Source organism: Phyllobates terribilis, unplaced genomic scaffold (genome assembly GCF_046119375.1).
Source record: "Phyllobates terribilis strain yellow unplaced genomic scaffold, ASM4611937v1 Scaffold_12__6_contigs__length_324123572, whole genome shotgun sequence".
In the NCBI taxonomy this organism is placed as follows: Eukaryota; Metazoa; Chordata; class Amphibia; order Anura; family Dendrobatidae; genus Phyllobates; species Phyllobates terribilis.
In genome coordinates, this window is record NW_027362772.1 from 193257473 (window position 1) to 193270680 (window position 13208).

General features: G+C 43.1%; 1 protein-coding gene across 2 annotated transcripts in view; it reads left to right on the plus strand.

The window, feature by feature from the left end:
* Positions 1 to 3297: 3297 nt before the first annotated feature.
* The window catches only part of LOC141172392 (serine/threonine-protein kinase SBK1-like), a 76118-nt gene continuing 66207 nt past the window's right edge, over positions 3298 to 13208 (plus strand). The window contains exon 1 of one of the 2 annotated variants that reach the window (XM_073656545.1): positions 3298 to 3568. The gene's annotated coding sequence lies outside the window, so the exon portion shown is untranslated. The remainder of the gene's footprint in view (positions 3569 to 13208) is intronic. The other variant, XM_073656542.1, reaches the window with a different exon arrangement.

Consider the following 13208-nt stretch of genomic DNA (forward strand, 5'->3'; position numbering starts at 1 on the left):
CCAATCACGCTCAAGTCCAAACCGAGTTTCTTCAGCGTGCTTGCAAAATATGTTTGTGTCGCCGCAGCTGCATGTCTCTAGGCTGTTAGACAGCCGCAACACATGCAGGGCTTGCCTGATTGTCAAACAGCCGCGAATCATGCAACCGCGGCGATGCAAATGACTCGCCCCCTGGGCCATGGGGAACCCGGAACTGGGCCTTTTAGGATGAATGCTGGGGGTTGTAGTCCTTGCGTGGCGATGACCCAGTCCCGTGGCTCAGGGTGGTCAGACCAGTGGCGGATTTACTGGTATTGTCCGAATATGCCACCCATGGATTGCGGTCAGGGCGAACCGCCACTGCAGGGCAGACCACTGAGGCTGGTGTTGTGGGTGCAGCAGAGTGTGGTATAACTCCCCACGGGAGGAGTATAGCCTCAGGGCAGTGTGTAGGGAGGATGGGGGTGATGGTGCAGGAGTAGCAGTGACGACACAGAGTCAGTGATGCAGTCCAGGGCCTTTACTCACAGTTCTTATACTCCAGACCACTTCTACAGGTACCAGCTGCCGACGTCGCACTGTGCTCACCAGGTGAGGGGCTCGGCCGACTCCCAGGTATCTCTGAAGTGCGTCACAGGACCCCCTTTGTGTGTCCTTCCTCTGGCCTGTCATACCCCACCAGTGACCACCCTTCTGTCCAGCTGCCTCAGGCCTTGGCAGGCAAACGTGCATTCCGTTTCCCTGGACCCTATGTCGTGCCTTCTTAGTGGGTGTAGCGAGGGGCTGCGCCACTTGAAATGTCGCAGCCTCCGGTTCCTAGCTGAGGGTAGTTTCGCGCCTCCACTAGTAAGGGATCCGGTACCCTCTCTTGGCCTGACCCCTCTACGCAGGTAGATACGGGCGTGCAGTGGCGACTGGCCGGTCTGCACCCCTGGGATCCCTTCGTTCCTCTGTTCCTGGAGCCTCCTCCGCTCCCCTCTCCTTCCTCTCTTTCTCTTTCTCCAGGCTTAGGCCTCCTGACAGGGCCTGCCTGGGGAGCAGAGCCATGCAGCAGCTCTGCTCCCTGACTTCTCCTCTCACAGAACTCCCTCCTAAGATGGCCCCCACCTTTTTATACTCCTCTCTCTGTGCATCGAGGAACTGCTTCCTCTCTGCTCCTGCACTACTGGGTTCCCCCTGTTCTGGGTGTTCCCTCCCTCCCACTCCAGCCAGGGACATGGTCTGTCGTGCTCGCTGCTGGGAGCACCATCGAGCTGTCCCCCGGAAATGTGGTGTAATGCATGCAGCTGTCAGGGTCCTGATCCACACTCTATCCTTACCTGGAAGTGAGATACCACACCTCTAACTGAGATGCGATACCTCTGTAGCAACCGAGCCCTCGGGGTGCCACACAAACATATTTTGCTAGCACATCTGTAGAACGGGCAAGAAAGCTTGTAAAAGAACTTCAACATGACGTTTCAAGGATGGAGCGAGACTGCCATCTACTGGCCAGATACAGTCAAGCGGAACCAAAATATACAAAGGAAGTTGCAGGGGGAGCAGGTTCAGACGCTGGACCCGGTCAGGTGGCTTCCAGGAAGGAGTTCAGAGAGATAAGAGGCCAGCGCGCCAAACCTGAGGGGTCTTTGGCACCAAGCAGCAGAGAGGAGCAGATGTGCTCCCTGCGTCCTGAGAAACCCCCCATGGCAGGCCAAATCCAGAGGCCTGAGAGGTGATCCAGCCGAGCACCGATAAAAGAGCTCCGGATCCCTCACAGTTGTGACCCGAATGCTGTGCCTGCTTAGGATACTAGGAACCTGATCGCGGTGCTGAGTGAGTTTGCGGAACCCGACGTCGCTCGCCGACAGACGAGGCCTGGACCCCCCTATCCAAGGCTCGAGAGACTGCCTCCAACGGCCAAGCAGAGAGGAGCTGCATACGTGAGCAGGGCCGTCACTTCCACTGCTCACCCACGGTACCGGTGACAATTGGGTTTAAGTACTCAGGTTGGGAGGGGAACGGTTGGGGCTAAAGTAGCACAACGTGATTTAATTGAATTTATCCGGAAAGAGACTCACGGCCTAGCGGGAATAACCGGTGACCCCCGCTAGGGCCAAATTCACGGTTAAAGAACTTGTGTGGTGTCTCTCATGCCTGAGGGCATCACCTTACTTTAAGAGACTGCGCCTTATTTTAAGAGACTGTGCCTTATTTTGAGAAATTTCGTATTTTTCTGATATTTCAAACCACTGTTCATTACCCTTGTTGCTAATCCCTTGTTTCAGTATACTTGTTGTATAAAACTGTTTACAAACATCTCTGACTGTTCTCGCCTTGTGTCTCTGTGCGTTGCATTCCGGCACCTGCATTACACATCGAAGATACTCGCTTAGGACTCAAGCGTGCTTGGATAACATCTTATCTGAGCACGTTCGTGCAACACTATTTGGGACATCTGGAAGAATGATTGTCTAGAGAATAAAATATGAGCGCTACCATGATTCCTGTCTCAATCCAACAGTAAAGGATTCTGAGATCATTTATGTATGCGGTTGCTTTTCATTCAAGGTAATGAGCTCACTCACAATTTTTCCTAGAACACTGCTATGAATAAAGAATGGCATCTAAACATTGTCCAAGAGCAACTTCTCCCAACAATCTAGGAGCAATTTGGTGATGAGCAATGCTTTTTCAAGCATCATGGAGCACCATGTCACAAGTCAAAAGTGATAACCAAGTGGCTTGGTGAAGAATGTATTGAAATTTTGGGTCCATGACCAGGTAACTCCTCAGATCTCAATCCCTTTCAGAACCTATATCCTCAAAGCGGGTGGACAAACAAAAACACAGAAATTGTGATAAGTGCGGAGCACTAAATAGACAAAGGATTGCCATCAGTTAGGATTTGGCCCAGAAGCTGATATCCAGCTGCATGGGCAAATTGCAGAACTCATTAAAAATAAGGGTCAACTCTGCAATTAAAAAGATCTAAAAACACTAATGCAGCAAACATTGTAAAAAAAAACACAATTTCTATCAGTCTCAAAACTTGTGGCCACGACAGTCGTTTTTTTATGCTTATATAGGCTCAATGTTATGTTGTTAACGTTATTGTGCGCAATCGAAAAATGGCTTCAGCTTCATTGAATGAAAATGGGTATTATAAATGCTATGCTTCTGTTTTTTTGTGCAGAGTCCCACAATATTGATATGGAAACAGGAATTATTAATAGAACTACTGATAACAGAAAACAGTGGGTAACATGTATGCTAGAAAGGTGCTGGTTCAGACTAGTTCAATGATGTTAATAACAAGTTCAAGTATGAGGAGGGTGTCTACTAAATTTAGAAGCACATTCTGGAAAGTGCTTTATAAATGACACACATCCAGATTCACCTCTAGCTCTATTTTGTTGTAACGGCATGAATAAACAGTGGCAGTTACTACAGCTTCACAGTTATAAGGTTTGAGTCCATCCAAAATAAATTGTAGAAAAGGAAGAAAAGGAAAAAAAGTTTTTTCACAGTGGGCTATCGCTACTGTTACATTGTGGGCAAGGAGACATTTTGAAGTTAGGAGGATAGCATCAAACTTCTCCACACTAAGGTATGCAATGAGAAATATTTGTTATATGAGTCGTTTTTTTATGTGTTTCATTTTAAACATGGAAAATATTGTGCATGTAAATAGCACTTTGCCCATCTTTCTAAAGATTTTAGCAGTTTATCATATTTCACATTTGAAATGTGCTTCCACATCCACTATGCAGGAGTCTCTATCAAATGCATTAATACTTTACAACAAATGTCTAATACAAGGGGAAAAAAAGATTGATCGTGATATTATAGTTTAGTGCAATTCTGCATACTGCATTTCCATCACTAAGAATCACATTTTCAAAACTCCTTTATATCTGGATCAATTTTTAGCAAGATCTAGTGGTAGGCTATTAGTGTTTCTGATATCCATTAGACATGTCCACTAGCAGTGTTCTGTCCAGCGACTGTGCATCTATGCTCCATACTTCCCTGCTGCATCTGACCTGAATTTATAACCAATATGTGCTCATTGGCAGTAGCTTCTTGTTTGTCCATTATACAGAGATATATAAAAGTTAATAAGATAGCTTCTATGTACACCACCCACTATATCTTCTATTATTATTATTATTTTCTCATAAGCTGCCCCATTGGTAGTACTCTATCTGGTGGTTGTGCATGCATTCACTGTTTTGGATCCTCTGGCCTCTATTCATGGAAACATGCATTAGTTGCATATAAAAGTGAATGAGATGACGGCTCTGAGATTGTGCAAACGCGTGAAACCATCCTACTTATATGTACGCCACCTACCTTCCCTCCAAGTGGATATAAGCAGGACGGTTCCAAGCTTTTTGGCCATGTCCAGCGTTGTCCTGTAATTTATTATGGCCGATATTATTTTGCTGCAGCTCTTTTCGGTGTCAGCAATAGGCAAATGTTGAGAAATTTTTCATTCAGTAGAGGTGAGCAATAAAATTAGGAGCATACACAGTAACATGTGACATATTGTCTAATCGTGCATGGAACAAATAATCCAGCCAATCTGCTTTTCAGTCAGCATGTGTTTTAAGGGGACATACTGGGTGCATACTGTCTCAATGTCATTCCAGTAAACAATGTAAAATCAGGAGTGTTGTTTGGCGCTATCTAATTGCAAAACAGATCTGCACTTAGGTTATTGTGAAAATTAAATAAATAAGCTAAAACAATACATAAGGTTTATAAAGACCAAACATGATATCGATCCTGGGCTAGGGTCTTCATCAGGTTCTAGTTGCATGTGAGTATTAGTCTCCATTCCGCATTTAGATGCGCTACTTGAATACCAAAGGTTAAATGTTATATTCAATAATTAACTATTTCTGGAATGCCCATAGACTTTATATGTTGGGGCATTCAACATTTTACTTTGCACTGACATTTTAAAATATCAATGCAAAGTAAGTAGCTTGCAGGAAATTGTGCAGCTGCTGCGGCAAGGAACTGGCTGTCAGACACAGCAAGACTCCCCACAGAGAAGGCAAACTTGGTTTATTACCATCTCTGCCTTCTTGATCATTCTATAAACAATGTTGAACCAGCATTGTGTATGCAGATTAGGAAGCAGTGATCATGTGATCACCAGGTGTAGTGCAAGAGCATAAACTGCGTCCTACGTCATCCATTCAGCTCTGCTATGCATCCAGGAGGCTGAATTTTCCCTGTAACTGGGGCTTATAAACCAGCCCCAGTTACAGAGAAAATCAGCAAAAAAAAAAGTCTACCATCTGAGTTGTTCCAAACCCACACCTACCTTATCATCCCCCCATTAGGCCACGTTCACACATTGAGTATTCGGTGAGTTTCTTATTTCAGTATTTGTAAGCCAAAACCAGGAGTGGGTGATAAATACAGAAGTGGTGACGTGTTTCTATTATACTTTTCCTCTGATTGTTCCACTCCTGGTTTTGGCTTTCAAATAGTGAGGTAAAATACGCAACGTGCGCACGTGGCCTCACTATGTAGACTGTAAGCCCATGAAAGTAAAGTCCTCTGCTCCTCGTCAGTTCATTTACTATATTTTATATTGTTTTATATATGTTACTTGTATGTAACTTTTTTACAAGTATGGCACCCTGGAATTAATGGTGCCTTAAAAATAATAATAATAATAACAATGTATTAATATGTTAAAATGTCGCCAAAAGGTCGTTTATGAACTGATGGGAGGCACATAGATATAGATCTTGAATATGATAGCACTTGATGGAAGGATGCAGTTTTTTAACGCATATTATGGAAAATTCCTATTTTCTATTATAGAAAGTGTGCAATAGTGCAATACTTTAAACATATAGTGGAAAAGATTTGTGTCATCATGTTCATGATCTGTTTAGCATCTGCAACTACTGTATTTATATATTTTTCACATGAATATATAAATATAAAATGGATAATAATTTTGGATATACGGTAATGTACACAGGCTTGGACACAGACAGAAGAGGGCCCCAGTGCAAAAGCAATACATGGACACTTTTCACTCCAATAGCTCATCTAGTAGTTGCCATCTTTGTGAATCAAAAGTTTTGTGAGGATGCCCCATTGGTAAGTTATCTTGGATGAAGATAGCTCTGACCTGGGCAAATTTTTTTTTCTTGCTTGAATCGACCCTTGAGAGAAATCCATATGGAGGTGTACTTCATCATGTGGTTCAGGTAATTGTTACATAATGGACTCCTTTATATGGAAAAAATGGATGAGTCCTGAGATAGTGACAGAATGTAACATTATTTCTTCTGTTTCTTATATTTACACAATTAATATGGTGAAAAAAGACACGATCATCAAGTTCTACCACTGGATGGGAAATTATAAAAGGAATGGGGTATATGTACAACCATAATGCATCATCTAGTTTGAGCCTAAGAGACAATTTTTCCTTCCTGTTCCCAATTGTTGATCCACTGGGCCAAAGTTTTAGACAACAACTTTGCACATTGACATAATTATGTGCGTAATTTTCTTTGAAAAAAACATCTAAAAGCATCAGGCCTGGACTGCTAATCTGCCTTATCGGGCAGATGCCTGGTGGGCTGGTCTGTTAGGTCATAAAATGGGCTGTGTGGCTACTGTTGTCAGTGTACCATTGTGTATCAGTGAGTCATGCATTCTGTGTGGCATCTGAGGTTATCTGCTTATCTACTTATCTTTATGGTAGGTAAATAAACAAATGACTGGACAACTCAGAGTTCTAAGAGTTTAGCATGGGCAATCCAGACACAGATTTGACTTTGAAAAGCTGGTCTTGTATATTGTGCACTAATTAATAGCTTCTAATGCCAAAAACTGCAGAGTTTGCCCTGAAGAGTTTGTCACTGCACAGTACCACTTCTACTGTCCTGTATATATGCACTGCACAGTACCACTTCTCCTGTCCTGTATATATACACTGAACAGTACAACTTCTCCTCTCCTGTACATATACTCTGCACAGTACCGCTTCTCCTGTCCTGTACATATACACTGCACAGTACCACTCCTCCTGTCCTGTATATATACACTGCACAGTACCACTTCTCCTATCCTGTATATATACACTGCACAGTACCACTTCTCCTGTCCTGTATATATACACTGCGCAGTACCACTTCTCCTGGTGTCAATATTGGTTTAGTATTTTCAATATTACTATGGCCAAATACAAATAAATATTGGAAAACCTGTTTAAATTGATTATCCCAAGTAATCCCCTCTCCTCTGGAAAGGGGATAACTGTCCAAATGCTGGAGATCCGACTGTTGGGACCCCCATGATCCCGAGAATCGGAGCTCTGTAGAGCACCATGTAAATGGAGCTGTGGCCGATCATAAGCACTGTGGCGCCATTCACATTCGGCTCTTCAAATAACTCCTTTTAGGAGAGTGAGGGGCACAACAACGTAAAGCAAAATTCACTGATCGGGGTTAATGAGTGTTAGGTTACTTGCACACGATCAGGAATTGCTGCGGATTGCATGCAGCGCACTTGCACTAGGTGCAATCCACAGTGGCCAGATGTTACAGCATAGAGGATAGTTTTTGTAGAAATCCCATGTCCACTATGCATCTCCGTGCTCCTGAGGATCACCTGTGGACACGGATATGTGGCGCGTCTTTCCAGACCGCAGCATGTCAACTTCTCTTGTGGAAACACTAGTCTCCGCAAGAGAAATTATATCAGTGCAAAGTATAGGATGCGGTAAATCCACATGGCTCAATGAACACATACGGATTCACCTGCGTGCAGAGCTTTGGATGCAGCATAAAGTATACTGCGTTCAAAGTGCTGCCAATACCGACCGTGTGCACATACCCTTATAGAATGTGGGCTAGTGGGGTTTGTGTGGCAGAGCTGCTTTTTTTGACCCAGTCCGGCCGTGAAAAGCATCAATGGTTCCCACTGTGACCAACTCCTGATGTGGACTATTCCACAGATTAACAGTTCTCATGGTAAAGAAGCACTGTCTCTTTTGGAGAATTAACCGGTCTTTCCCCATACAGAGGGCGTACTCCCTTGTCTTTAGGGGTTTTTACATTAAATGGCTTTTGATCATTCTTTTTGTATCGGCCATTTGTGCAAATGCACAGCCTTCTCAAGACTAAACAAACGGAATCCTTTTAATTTTTCCTTACACATAATATATTCTATACCTGTTAACAGTTTGGTGGCTCTTCTTTGTACCTTTTCTAGTTCCACAGCATCCTTTTCTGAACTGGTGCCCAGAACTGAGCTGTATATTTCAGATGTAGTCACAATAAAGAGTAGTATTTCACTTTCACTGGTATGATTTATGAGGGGAGGTATGTGTCACACAGGTTGCTAGCCTGTGTGAACTGAAGCCAATAAACTTTCTGCCAGCATGTTATATGCTGGAGGGTTAACTCACTTAAAGGGCGTGGTTTTAGGGGAATGACATAGAGATGGGAGGTACGTCATTCCCCATACCTCTACCTCAGGGTGTGTCTGAGCAACGTTTAAATGTCAGCCCTGTTTTTTTTCTCCCTGTGTTGTGTTTGGAGAGGCAAGGTCTCCAGACTGGACAGCCATAGCTAAGGAGGGAGCTCAAGACTGGACATAACCTGTGTGAGCGACCCGCACACACACATATATGGACTGTGCTACGGTTTATCTTTTGTTTTGTTGTTTTGCCAAGTAAAGCTGTGTTTATTTTGCTGCAGTGCAGAGCTTTATGCTGCTTAGTAAAGCCTGTGAAGAAAACCCGGGTTCCTGAGACTACTTCTGGAAGTGGCCGAGCGAGTCGTCCTACCACACTTTGTAAAGTGGTAGTATTATATCCCTGTCTCTTGAGTTCATACCTCTTTTAATTCATGACAATATGCTGCTGGCCTTTGAAGCCAATGATTGACATTGCATGTTGTTATCTGGTCTGTCATCTACAAGTACACCCAGATCCTTCTCACCAACTGACTCTCCTAGTTTTACTTCTCCTAGAACATAAGCTTCCCGCATATTATTAGTGCCCATGTGCATAAATTTACATTCCTCCACTTTGAATGGTCTTTTGAAGACCTTGCAATGAGTTACAGGTTGTATTTCAGCAACTGTATTTAACCCCTTTACCCCCGAAGGTGGTTTGCAAGTTAACGACCAGGCCAATTTTTTACAATTTTGACAACTGTCACATTGAGGTAATAACTCTGGAACGCTTCAACGGATCCCACTGATTCTGAGATTACTTTTTCGTGAAATATTGTACTTCATGATAGTGGTAAAATTTCTTCGATATGACTTGCGTTTATTTGTGAAAAAATCGGAGAGTTGGTGAAAAATTTCTAAAATTTTGCAATTTTCAAAATTTGAATTTTCATGGTCTTAAATCAGAGATATAGTAAAATGTAAAAAAGCGCAGTAGCGCTGCTGCTATAGTAAGATCAGATAGGCAAAGAGCCGCAATCACAAAGCAGCGTATGACCTGGTGCAAATAATAATGAAATGATAAAAAGAAAAGAGATGCGCTGCAAACCACTCATAAAATACCAAAAGAGTGATTCCTACCTGTCTTAGAGAAAATGATAGTCCAAATGAAGATATACGCGTGCAGCTTCCAGGGGTCCTTTGAAGAAGTCAAAACTGCAACTAGAGGTGATGGACAAGTGCCGGAGTCTGCAGAACAAGCCGTGAGTGTTTCAGAAAATGGGTACAAATGGCGTATTAACGCCGGATACAGAGGGCTGCAGAGACTCTCAGAGACTCGGGCTTTCAGGTACAGTGCCTTGTGAAAGTATTTGGCCCCCTTGAACTTTTCTACCCTTTGCCACATTTCTGGCTTCAAACATAAAGATATAAAATTATAATTTTTTTTGAGAAGAATCAACAAGTGGGACCCACGAAATTTATTGGATATTTTAAACCTTTTTAAAAAATTAAAAACTGAAAAGTGGGGTGTGCAATATTATTCGGCCCCCTTGAGTTAATACGTTGTAGCTCCACCTTTTGCTGGGATTACAACTGCAAGTCGCTTGGGTTATGTCTCTATTAGTTTTGCACATCGAGAGGCTGAAATTCTTGCCCATTCTTCTTTGCAAAACAGCTCGAGCTCAGTGAGGTTGGATGGAGAGCGTTTGTGAACAGCAGTTTTCAGCTCTTTCCACAGATTCTCGATTGGATTCAGGTCTGGACTTTGACTTGGCCATTCTAACACCTGGATACATTTATTTTTGAACCATTCCATTGTAGATTTTGCTTTGTTTGGGATCATTGTCTTGTTGGAAGATAAATCTCCGTCCCAGTCTCAGGTCTTTTGCAGACTCCAACAGGTTTTCTTCCAGAATGGTCCTGTATTTGGCTCCGTCCATCTTCCCATCAATTTTAACCATCTTCACTGTCCCTGCTGAAGAAAAGCAGGCCAAAACCATGATGCTGCCACCACTATGTTTGACAGCGGGGATGGTGTTTTGAGGGTGATGAGCTGTGTTGCTTTTACGCCAAACATATCGTTTTGCATTGTGGCCAAAAAGTTCGATTTTGGTTTCATCTGACCAGATCACCTTATTCCACATGTTTGGTGTGTCTCCTAGGTGGCTTGTGGCAAGCTTCAAACGAGACTTTTTATGGATAACTTTGAGAAATGGTTTTCTTATTGCCACTCTTCCATAAAGGCCAGATTTGTGCAGTGTACGACTGATTATTGTCCTATGGACAGACTCTCCCACCTCAGCTGTAGATCTCTGCAGTTCATCCAGAGTGATCATGGGCCTTTTGGCTGCATCTCTGATCAGTCTTCTCCTTGTTCAAGATGAAAGTTTAGAGGGACGGCCGGGTTTTGGTAGATTTGCAGTGGTCTGATACTCCTTCCATTTCAATATGATCGCTTGCACAGCGCTCCTTGAGATGTTTAAAACTTGGGAAATCTTTTTGTATCCAAATCCGGCTTTAAACTTCGCCACAACAGTATCTCGGACCTGCCTGGTGTGTTCCTTGGTCTTCATGTGGCTCTATGCACTTGAAACAGAACCCTGAGACTATCACAGAGCAGGTGCATTTATATGGAGATTTGATTACACACAGGTGGATTCTATTTATCATTACCAGTCATTTGGGACAACATTGGATCATTCAGAGATCCTCACTGAACTTCTTGAGTGAGTTTGCTGCAATGAAAGTAAAGGGGCCGAATAATATTGCACGCCCCACTTTTCAGTTTTTAATTTTTTTAAAAAGTTTAAAATATCCAATAAATTTCTTTCCACTTGACGATTGTGTCCCACTTGTTGCTAATTCTTCCCAAAATAATTAGGTTTTTATATCTTTATGTTTGAAGCCAGAAATGTGGCAAAAGGTAGAAAAGTTCAAGGGGGCCAAATACTTTCACAAGGCACTGTATATGCAGCCGTTGCACTAGGTGGATACAGGGATGAAGATCATGGGTGAGAAGAACTGCAGACCATCTGATAGGTGTGCTGGCCGGTCACACCTGCAGGACAGCTGATGATCAAGGATGTGAGCGCTTAGTATCTGTGTGACGTCACAACAGCTGAGGGATTCCACTGAGGGAAAAAAGTCAAGCGCTTATCCGACGCATTTCCGAGGTCACGGCCTCCTTCGTCAGGGATTGATATGTGACACAAAACATTTAATAAAATAACATTTCCAACATGTCTACTTTACATCAGCACAATTTTGGAAGCAAAATTTTTTGGGGTTAGGAAGTTATAAGGGTTAAAAGTTGACCAGCAATTTCTCATTTTTCCAGCAAAATTTACAAAACCATTTTTTTAGGGACCACATCATATTTGAAGTGACTTTGAGGGGCCTTTAGGCCAGAAAATACCCCAAAGTGATACCATTCTAAAAACCGCACCCCTCAAGATGCTCAAAACCACATTCAAGAACTTTATTAACCCTTCAGGTGCTTCACAGGAATTTTTGGAATATGGAAGAGAAAAATGAACATTTAACTTTTTTCACAAAAATGTTACTTTAGACCCAAATTTATTTATTTTTGCAACGGTAAATGAAAAAAATGGACCCCAAAATTTATTGTGCAATTTCTCCTGAGTAAGCCGATACCCCATATGTGGGGGAAAACCACTGTTTGGGTGCACGGTAGGGTTCAGAAGGGAAGGAGCTTGAATAATTAGCGGATGCCATGTCGCGTTTGGGGAGCCCCTGATGTGCCTAAACAGTGGAAACCCCCCACAAGTGACCCCATTTTGGAAACTAGACCCCTCAAGGATTTTATCAAGGGGTATAGTGAACATTTTGAAACCAGATGCACGACACAGAATTTGATAACATTAGGTCATCACATTGAATAAGTTGTCATTAGTCTTGAGTGCAAGTCCTTGCTGCTTGAGTTTGCATCGGGTACTCGGGTATGCACCAAGTATCGCAGGTGCTCGAGTGACATGCTCGAGTCTCCGCCCTGCATGTTTTACGGTTGTTAGACACCCAAAAAAAAAACATGTGGGGATTGCTCATGCATGGCAGGCACGAAATATATCGGGCAGAGACTCGAGTATGTCACTCGAGCACCCGATACAAACTCAAGCGAGGACTTGTGCTCAACACTAGTCGCCATATTGTCGTCATTTTTTTTCATTACTTTTGAAAAAATCCCAACCTCCAACACAACCCTAATACAACCCTAACCGTAACCCTAACACAACCCTAACCTTAGCACAACCCTATCCTTAGCAAAACCCTAACCCTAGCACAACCCTAACCCTAGCTCAACCCTAACCCTAGCACAACCCTAACCCTAGCACAACCCTAACCCTAGCATTTATTTTTTACGCCGTTCCTCATGCGGTATAAGTGATTAGACAACTTTATTCTTCGGGTCGGTGCGATTACAGCGATACCAGGTTTATATTGGGTTTTTATGATTGACAGCTGTCACACACTAAAAAAACTTTTTTTTTGCAAAGACTAGGTTTTGCATCCCCATATTTTGAGAGCTATAATTTTTTCATATTTCGGCCGACAGAGTCATGTAAGGGCTTGTTTTTCGTGGGACAAGTTGCCGTTTTTCTTGGTACCATTTTCGGGCATGTGACACCCAAAAAAAACATGCGGGGATTGCCCGCGCATGGCAGGCAATCCCCGTGTGGTATTTTTGGCTGTATAACAGCCACGAAACATATGGGGTGGAGACTCGAGCATGTCACTCGAGCACCCGCAATACCCTGATGCAAATTCAAGTAGCAAGGACTTTCAACACT